Source organism: Coptis chinensis, chromosome 7 (assembly GCF_015680905.1).
Source record: "Coptis chinensis isolate HL-2020 chromosome 7, ASM1568090v1, whole genome shotgun sequence".
Classification (NCBI taxonomy): domain Eukaryota; kingdom Viridiplantae; phylum Streptophyta; class Magnoliopsida; order Ranunculales; family Ranunculaceae; genus Coptis; species Coptis chinensis.
In genome coordinates this window covers 48,614,616-48,623,105 of record NC_141462.1, presented here as the reverse complement: position 1 = coordinate 48,623,105, position 8,490 = coordinate 48,614,616, and the positions used below count along the sequence as shown (strand labels likewise).

Here is an 8,490-nt window from a genome sequence, read left to right as displayed (position 1 = left end):
TTGAGTAACTGTGTTGAGAAAGAAGATAAAGAAGTCGTAAAATGTGGAACTGAAATTATCTCAGGATCGGATAGAGAAGGTTAGTCATTATTAACACTGATCTCATCTTTTCACTCCAAACAATTGTGGTCATGATACTTGTTCAATATGTCCACTTATTAACACTTGTCTGTATTATTAACCTTACTTGTTGAGGGTCAACATTTAGCATGTTAGTTTTAAAAAGAGAGATAACCTAACACTACATTATGACATGCAATGTTTGATTAGAGTCTTCCAATTAATCCCCCTCCCCCTCCTCTTCCTAACTCTCTCTCTCTCGCCTGTGGGGTGTTGCATACATGGTGTCTATGGGTGTGCACATGGGGTGTTGCATCTCGCACTTCAGAGTCACCACCTGCAACTACCGTTTATCGTCACCTTGGCTTATGGCTCATTAACCATGACCACTTGCTCGCTTTGTTGAAGCCTCACGCCCTACTAAGTATGGTAGCAATCCCCGCCCGAGTCCCCGTTCTATGGCTCACACCCGAATAAGGTTTTTTTCCGATCTTAATTTGAGTTTTGATTTCTCATATATGATAACTTAACCTTTTATTCAGTAGTGAGCAGAGGTTTTTCATCATGGTTGGTTCCCTCCCGCCGCCATTACGGGAAGATTCCTTTCATCTTTTGAAAATGGGAGGCTCATTACTTTAAAAACGGGGCTAAACCGACAAACCTACCTCTCCTTCATCGACCTTGGATGATTCGGATGATGAGGAATCGAACTGGCGAGACAGTTGCCTCGTGACTTGCCCGTCATCGCTTGTCTAACTAGTATCTTCCGGTCTTGTACAGCAGCACCTACACGCTTTGCTTTGCAATCCTTGGCGTAGTGACCAATCTTGTTGCACTTGTAACAACGCCTTTCCTTGCCACCCTTGCTTTGGGCGACGGCCGCTATACTTCTCGCTGAACTTTTTTCTTCTCACTAGACCACTTTCGTGTTGCTCTTTATACCGCTTCCGACGATACTTTGAGCGTCGCCGATAGCTCTTCGAAGGCTTCCATTCCTTTTGGGCTCAATACCCGAACCGCCAACAGATGTTCTTTCCGAAAGAAAGAGCTTTCTTCTCGGCATTCTCTACCTTCTTCTGCGTGTAACGCTCTATCGATGCTGATCTATCTGCCGCAAAGAGCTCACCAAATGTCATTAGGTCTAGATCATCTTCTTTTAGCCCGCCGACCAAATCTCCTAGGCCATTCGGCAATCCTGCGATAAACTTCTCCTCCAGATTGCTTCGGTTGCGGTCGGGCATGTAGAAGACGCGTTCTAGGAAAACGTCTTTGTACCACTTATACTCATCAAGGCTTTTGATCCTTAGGCTCATCGGGGCTGCGACGATGCTTCTTCTCATCACTTTCTAGTGGACCGCGAAGTGTGTCCGAATTGTAGCGAGTAAACTATATCTACCGGATTCGGGATTAGTCGTTTCCGAAGTCTCGAAAGCAGGTTGACCGGAGATAGATCAATCCTTACAGAAGCTTCAATCTGCCTTTGGCTTCCTTTGGTAGATGATCCCACCGGTTTCTCAGCATCGACAAATCCTTCCGATGATAAGTCGATATGCGGTTTCAACTTCATTCTTCCCGTGAAGATAGGCATTTGAGGCTGCGCGATCATCATGCCTAACATCCCGTTAATCTGTTCGGGATGAAGGCCATCAATGCTCCAGGGATAGATAGACTTATCATTAAATCCATCATGAGCCTTGATTGGATCTCCAAATGCAAGATCGATCGGCGGTGGTCTTTCAAGTACTTCTTTGCCATGCCGATATGCCGATAATCTTCATTACTACTTGTCGACGATCTTGATTAATCGATTCTTCTTCGGACGAGAATTCACATGTCTTCATTGTGCTAATACGCCGATCGGGCTCAATCTCATCTTTCGCCCCTTCTTCATTGTGCTTGTGCTCCTACTGAGTCGATCGCACCAATCTGTCGTGGAGGAGTACGGGATACCCGTTACAATCTGAACTCCAAAGATCGCGGCTTCTTCGCCGGGCTGGAAAAATATGTCTCCTCCTTGACTTTGGACGCGTCTTTGGCACTATTCTTCACTACCTCTACTTTCATAATCTCCGGAGGGGTTCACCGGGCTATTTTTGAAGCTTTAACCCGTCGAAGGCTTTCTTTAACGATCTGCGCTACTTGTCGCACTTCATCAAGCAGATATCTCTTCTTCAACACACTTGATCTACTGCAATGCAAATCTTCTTTTATTGTTTCTTTCACTCATTGCAGCTCTTCATGGATCTGTTTCTCAGTATCTTGACGCAAATCGTCATTAAGTGTCGCACCAATATGATGGTTTATAGCTTTTTTTTGGCTATGTTGGTCCAATTCAATTGCTTGTAGAAATTGGACCGTCCCACGGAGATCGCCCTGAGTAGACATTAGAGGAGCAGCGATCGTATCTTTGTTCCCTTCATAGTAGATTGGCTCGAACGGAGGAAACGCCGAGGAGATCTCGTGATAGTCTTTTCTCATAGTCTTCCATATAGTATAGATTCTCTTGCCATAGAAATAATCCAAGAGAGCGGTTGCTTGGAGCCCGCCTTTCGTTCTTCAATCCATTTGTTCGGATCGGTATCCTCTATTCTTGGTGTAATCTGTGAGCCACCGTTGTCTTCGAGGATCATTGAGATCTGATAGTGTTCTCGCATCCAACTCTCTCTTCAAGTCTTGGGGAATCTTTGGCATTTTCCTTTGTAGCTCCTTTTTCTCATCTACAGCTGGACTCGAAGTTATCATAGAGATAGGCCGGGTGGGTATACCATTCTTCCTTGGTCTTCATCGGCCTTCATTTCGAGAGTCAGCCGCACTACTCCGTCGTCAAGACTCTTGATGTGATCGGAGTTGTTCGGCTTGGCTGGGCGTGAGCACCTTGGGCGATTTTCATCGAACTTAACTGCCCAATCAATAGGTATCAAGACTGAACTTGGCTTCACCCTTCGTAGGCGTAAGAACTCGCCGCTTCGACATCTTCTTGCGGGGAAATACCCATGGAAGGATTTTGGAGCCTTAGGTATTCCATTAAGCTTGTCTCCGACTTCGATAGCACAGCTTCCATGAGATAGAGATATTCACCGAACCTTCGAGCATATCAAACCCTTTTGTCTTTTTGTGTGTAGGCGGAGGGCCTGGTTCAGATGTGGATCTGTTAAAGATATTATCATGTTTGGGCTAGTGAGGAAGGTGACTTTGCCTTTTTTGAGACTTGCTTCCATAGCTGCAATCAGGGCTTGGTCGAACCGATTATGTCGGTAGTCCATTACGCACACCAAGATAGATGTGTTGAGCTCTAGGCGTGTAAGTGGTATGCGACAGTCACATCTAGTCGGCCAATATGGATGAAGCGAAAGTCCTTTCTCGTCTTGCCGAAGCTTTCGCGGGTTCAAACACATGGACATATTATTTCGGATACTCTCCAACAGGGCAATGTTGGAAAGGTTAAAGAGCGACTTGCACAAGGTGTTGCACAAAGCCGCCACCATGAAGATCAACGACCGGGTCGGGTCTTCAAGAGGGCTTCGGACGAGATCGACAAGCAACTTCGATAAGCTCGCTCAAACGGGAGAGTGGTAAAGCTCTCGCCGTCAAAATAAAGCATCCGAACCCCGAGTTTGATTAGTCCCACCGGCACCGCTGGGCGTGCCACACACAAACATATCCTCCGCACGCACGAGGTTAAACAAACCGCACGGAATGCATGTATGATGTATCTGAAATTTTATTGTCTTTTCTAGGCGTCTTTAGAAGTTTTGACTTTTTCTTTTCATACTAATAAAGAAGAAGAGATCGGACTCTTTTAGAGTCCCAAGGTCTCATTACAACCATTAGTGGTCAGCCGAAAAGTCGAAAAGAAGGTAATTAAATTATTAAGGAGCTAGACATGGGAACTTGTACCATTGCCACGAGATGTGAAGCCAATCACGTGCAAGTGGGTGTACAAGATCAAGAGGCAGAGTGATGGCTTATTAGTAGGGGAGCGGTATAAGGCCAGCTGGTTGCAAGGGGATTGAGCCCTTTCGAGTCTCTCTCAACTCGAGAAGTGGCCTGAATGGATGAATGAAGACCTGCGACGACGCGTATGAGTCGATTGTCACTCCCCTTGGAAGCTCTAGCTCGTAACTATTAACTCGGAAAATTAGCTACTAGGCAAATAACCGATGCAGAACTCTCCTTAGCGGCTTCCTTATAAGAGGGGAACTTCCCATTTGGTCAACTTTAGTGTAGTTTCTGATTTGATGTCTTTGTTAAGATTTTCTCTCGGGTAAGACCGGAAAAGACAAGAAAGAAAGAACACATAATCGGACTAAAAGGCGACAAATTAGCCTATATAGTCGACCGGTTTGATTAATGGAGAAATCAGATTAGAAGGAGACTTAGCTCCAATAACTACGACTTAGCTAACCTTAGCAGCAGGAACTAACCGATGCAGGAAGTCACTACTTAGCACTAGCAACAGCAGAACTAGCAGCAGGAGGTTCTAGTTTTATATCACAAAACTGTTGTGTAGATACCTGAACGAAACCACTATACTTCCAATATACAATTCTCTCATGGAATTTATTTATATTGTTTTTTCATGTTGTAAAGGTCATGGGACAAAGCGATTAGCATCAGAGGAATTTTGTGGTGAATGGGAAAACAAGAGGTTGAATGCAGGAGATATAAACAATCATTTTCTGGTATGTAGTGTACAAGATAATCATTTACCAATACACGTTAAACTATATACTGTGGAATTAGACTGTTTCTCTTGCATATTTTATTTCTGGAAGTATAAACAAATCAACAACCTTCATACCAGGGCTATGAGCATATTGGGCGTCCCGGCAATGATCAGACATCTGGACCTTACCCATAACCGCAATGGAAGCTCCATAACACCTTGGAACTCACAAGGTCAAGTGCAGTTACCATTTCACACGGTGCCTACACTTCTTGGAAAAGGGTAATACTAGTTTTCTGTTTCTTTGTTTTTGGCTTTTCACTCATTTTCTACCAATCAACACAGTAAAAGAAACAAACATCTAGGAATCTCTTTTTTCACTTTTTATTTTCTGCGACCAATTTATTGGACGTGCTATCCAAAGAGTAATTATAAAGATTTTAACTCGGTCAATATTTTAACTTTTAAGTTTGTGGGAGCCACAGAAAGTTATGCTCATCTATCTTACTGCTTTTATATCTAATTGCATTAAGTTTATTCAAATTCAATGGCTGTAGTAAAAGGTGGTGACATCATTAGTAGAATGGATATGACTCGTGAGTCTGTGAGGCTCTCTGGGAGCAATCATGAACTTCAATCGCCCAAATAAGCCATCCGGAAGGCTACTATATATGTCTTGGTTTATGTTTTAGGGATAAATGCTATATTTTAGGATGGTTCTCTTTTCCGGAAAGGTGGGCTTAGGTTATTTGAAATTTTTGTTAGTTTGTCACTTGCTTATATGAGAACTTCGCACTTTTAAGCTTGTAAAGGAGTCGCTAGCTCATCTGCTCTAAACTCCGCCAATGAAACTTTTTGGCTTTATGTTAACTTGAATTACCAATTATCAGCACCACAGTTCCACAAACAACACCATAATTAAGGAGAAGAAAATCAATCAAATGTGAAGGAATAAGTACACACGAGTCCTGAGAAGTTAGCTGTAGAGGATCTAAATGTTGTCAATAATCAATAGTCTTACCACATTCCGATAGCTAAATCTCTTGCTTGATTATTACATGTGCTTGTGAACTGGCTCAAAAATAATCGTTCAATCATTTGAATTACCTAGGCTCCAGTGTTGCAGTGCATGAAACAATTTCCATTATGCAGCCTTCCCAATTTGTTAAAGTTTTACACAATTGTATTGTTTGTAGACTCATATAGAAGAAGTGTGATAGGTATTTTACTTATAATTTCTAAATCTGTGTCTAGGCATGTATATTTCAAAATTTTGATTTTGTGATGCATCTTTTCTCTGTGTTAGAGCAAAGTAATGGCGTGATGGAGATTGGATGTGCACAAACTGCAGCAACCACAACTATGCATCACGGTCGCAGTGCAATAGGTATGTGTTCGTTCTTCTCTATTTGTCCTCTGGGTCGCTACAACTAAGTTACTCTGTCATCTCTCCATGACTCCATGATTATCTGAGGTTTTGTCAAGGGAAAATGTCTGCCTCTAGCAAAGTTGAATGTTACGTGTTGTTCTCTCAAACTCATAGATGAATCTCTACTAACTTATATATGATATTTAAGGCTGCGTTTGGTAAGCTGAGGACAAAACTTATGGTCCTTTGCCGCTCTGTGTTTCTGAAAAAAGGAAAACCCCCTGCTTCTAAGTTTTCTTAAAATGCTCCAATAAGCGTACACAAATTTCATGCCACGTGGTGAAAATATATACTTCTCCATCATGATAAACTCGCCATGAATATGGCGGATGAAGTTATGGCGGCGTAAAAATATTGCTGACTGAAAAAAATACATTGAGATTTTCCGAAGAAATCTTTACTTTTAATCAAAGTCAAGCTAAACTTCTGGTTCAGTATCAACCTCTGGATTTACCATCAATATCACATCATGTTCGTGATTGTGCCTGACTGAGCCATAGTTTGGTATGTTTTGCGCTTTCTAAGTTTGTGTTCTTTTCGAAATATTTATTCCTAAATCTTTTTGGTTCCTTCCCAGTTCCCTCTAGATTACAATTACAATTTAGAATTAGGTAGTAGTTGATTGTTTAATGCATTCCACTCTGCAGGTGTAAGACTGAGAAAGATGTTGTCAATCAATCTGTTAGTGTTGTGCTTTGACTCATCCAGATAACAAATTTAGAACTGAAGGAGACATACACGCAAGATGAACTTGAGGGTGTTCGACTCGATATTATTTAGTTCATCTAGGAAAATAGGGTGTTTCAGTTGGAAGCGAATGAGGATGAGTTTTAGCTATGTTCGGACCCCTCCAGTTTAATTTATGAGTCTTACCTTTTTAATTTATGAAAAGGAATTTGAAGTTTGTTTTCTTAGTGCACTCAAAAAATTAATGGAAGTTTTTTTTTTATTATTATTATCTTTTTTTGCAATGTTTGATAGTTTATTGTACATTTTGGAATTTGTTGGGAAGATGGAAATGTTGTATGTAGGCAGGCTGTGTAAATTTTGTTATGCAGGTTCGGTTTTTAAGTGGAAGACTGTTGCTAGTATTATTATTAAAAATATATATATATATATATATATATATATATATATATATATATATATATATATATATATATACCACGGTTTGGCATAAACCGTAGTGTTTAGTATATAACTATATACCATGGTATTATAACACATACACTAATATAAACCACGGTTTCAATAGCTTATATGCCACGGTTCTGTTGACAATCGTGGGTATATAATGGGCATACAAACCCGGTTCTTTGAAAAACCGTGGTATCCGTTAAACATATATACCACAGTTTTGCTATTATTATATACCACACCACCTATTGTCACGGTTGTATAACAGTGGTAAATATATTTATACCACACTTAAAAACAGTGGTATAAGTGTCATTCTGTAGTAGTGCTTCCTAATCCCTAACTACACATGGCATTTCTACCAATTAATAATTAGCATGTGAACGATTAAACCCATTCGCATGGTGAACCAAACGTTTCTAGAGTGGAAAGGAAACTACGACAATCTCCGATAATTGGAATCAAGCTTTCATCAAGGTTTCTCAACCCCCTCTAATGGAGGTTTAGCCTTGAATCATTCAGCAATCATTTCCATTTAAATTTAAACTAAACATAATATAAAGCATTGAAATTTACTTAATGAAACAATAATGGAATCTAATTAATAACTAAGAATTGAATGATAACAAGAATTGAAATTAGATCTAATAAATTGTAAATGACAAAACGAAATTGAATAATAATAACTATTTATTTGTCTAATGAAATGAAGAACAAAGATTCAAAGGTTTTATCTAAACAAGGATTTGAAACTAATTAAATAAAACAATTAAATCTAGATCTAGAAGCTATTCTAATGGCTACTTTCTATTCTAAGCTATCTACCTAACCTAACTGCCATTAACTGCCCTTAACACTGAGTCAAGCTTTTGTTTTTATACATCCAGATCCAAAAAATCGTGCATGGGCTTGGAGCCATGTTTTGGGCCAGAGAATAGGCCCAAAACCCAATTCTTTCAGTCCAAAAAGGCCTCTTCAGCTGCAGTTGGCTTCCACAGACTTTTCGTCCACTTCTGCTCCTCTGATTGGGTCAAGACTTGGACCATTGCAAAGCTCTTTCCGAGTCGGTCGTTTTGACATAAGGTAGGCCCAATTCCGAGGTCTGAGTCCAAAGATACAGCTTTCGGAAGTTCTGCTGACTTTTGCTCCTTTATCTCGCTAAAGTGGTACATTTCTGCACATAATGGACTTTGAAGCC

At 40.6% G+C, this 8,490-nt stretch overlaps 2 long non-coding RNA genes across 2 annotated transcripts; both read left to right on the top strand.

Annotated features, from left to right (window-relative positions):
* Positions 1–4,976, top strand: LOC147487781 (uncharacterized). The gene is made up of 3 exons (XR_015200662.1): positions 1–79; positions 4,651–4,742; positions 4,865–4,976. It is a non-coding gene; the product is annotated as an uncharacterized LOC147487781 (long non-coding RNA).
* A 1,045-nt stretch (positions 4,977–6,021) lies between these two features.
* LOC147487780 (uncharacterized) lies at positions 6,022–7,113 on the top strand. The gene is made up of 2 exons (XR_015203245.1): positions 6,022–6,113; positions 6,803–7,113. It is a non-coding gene; the product is annotated as an uncharacterized LOC147487780 (long non-coding RNA).
* The last annotated feature ends 1,377 nt before the right edge of the window (positions 7,114–8,490 follow it).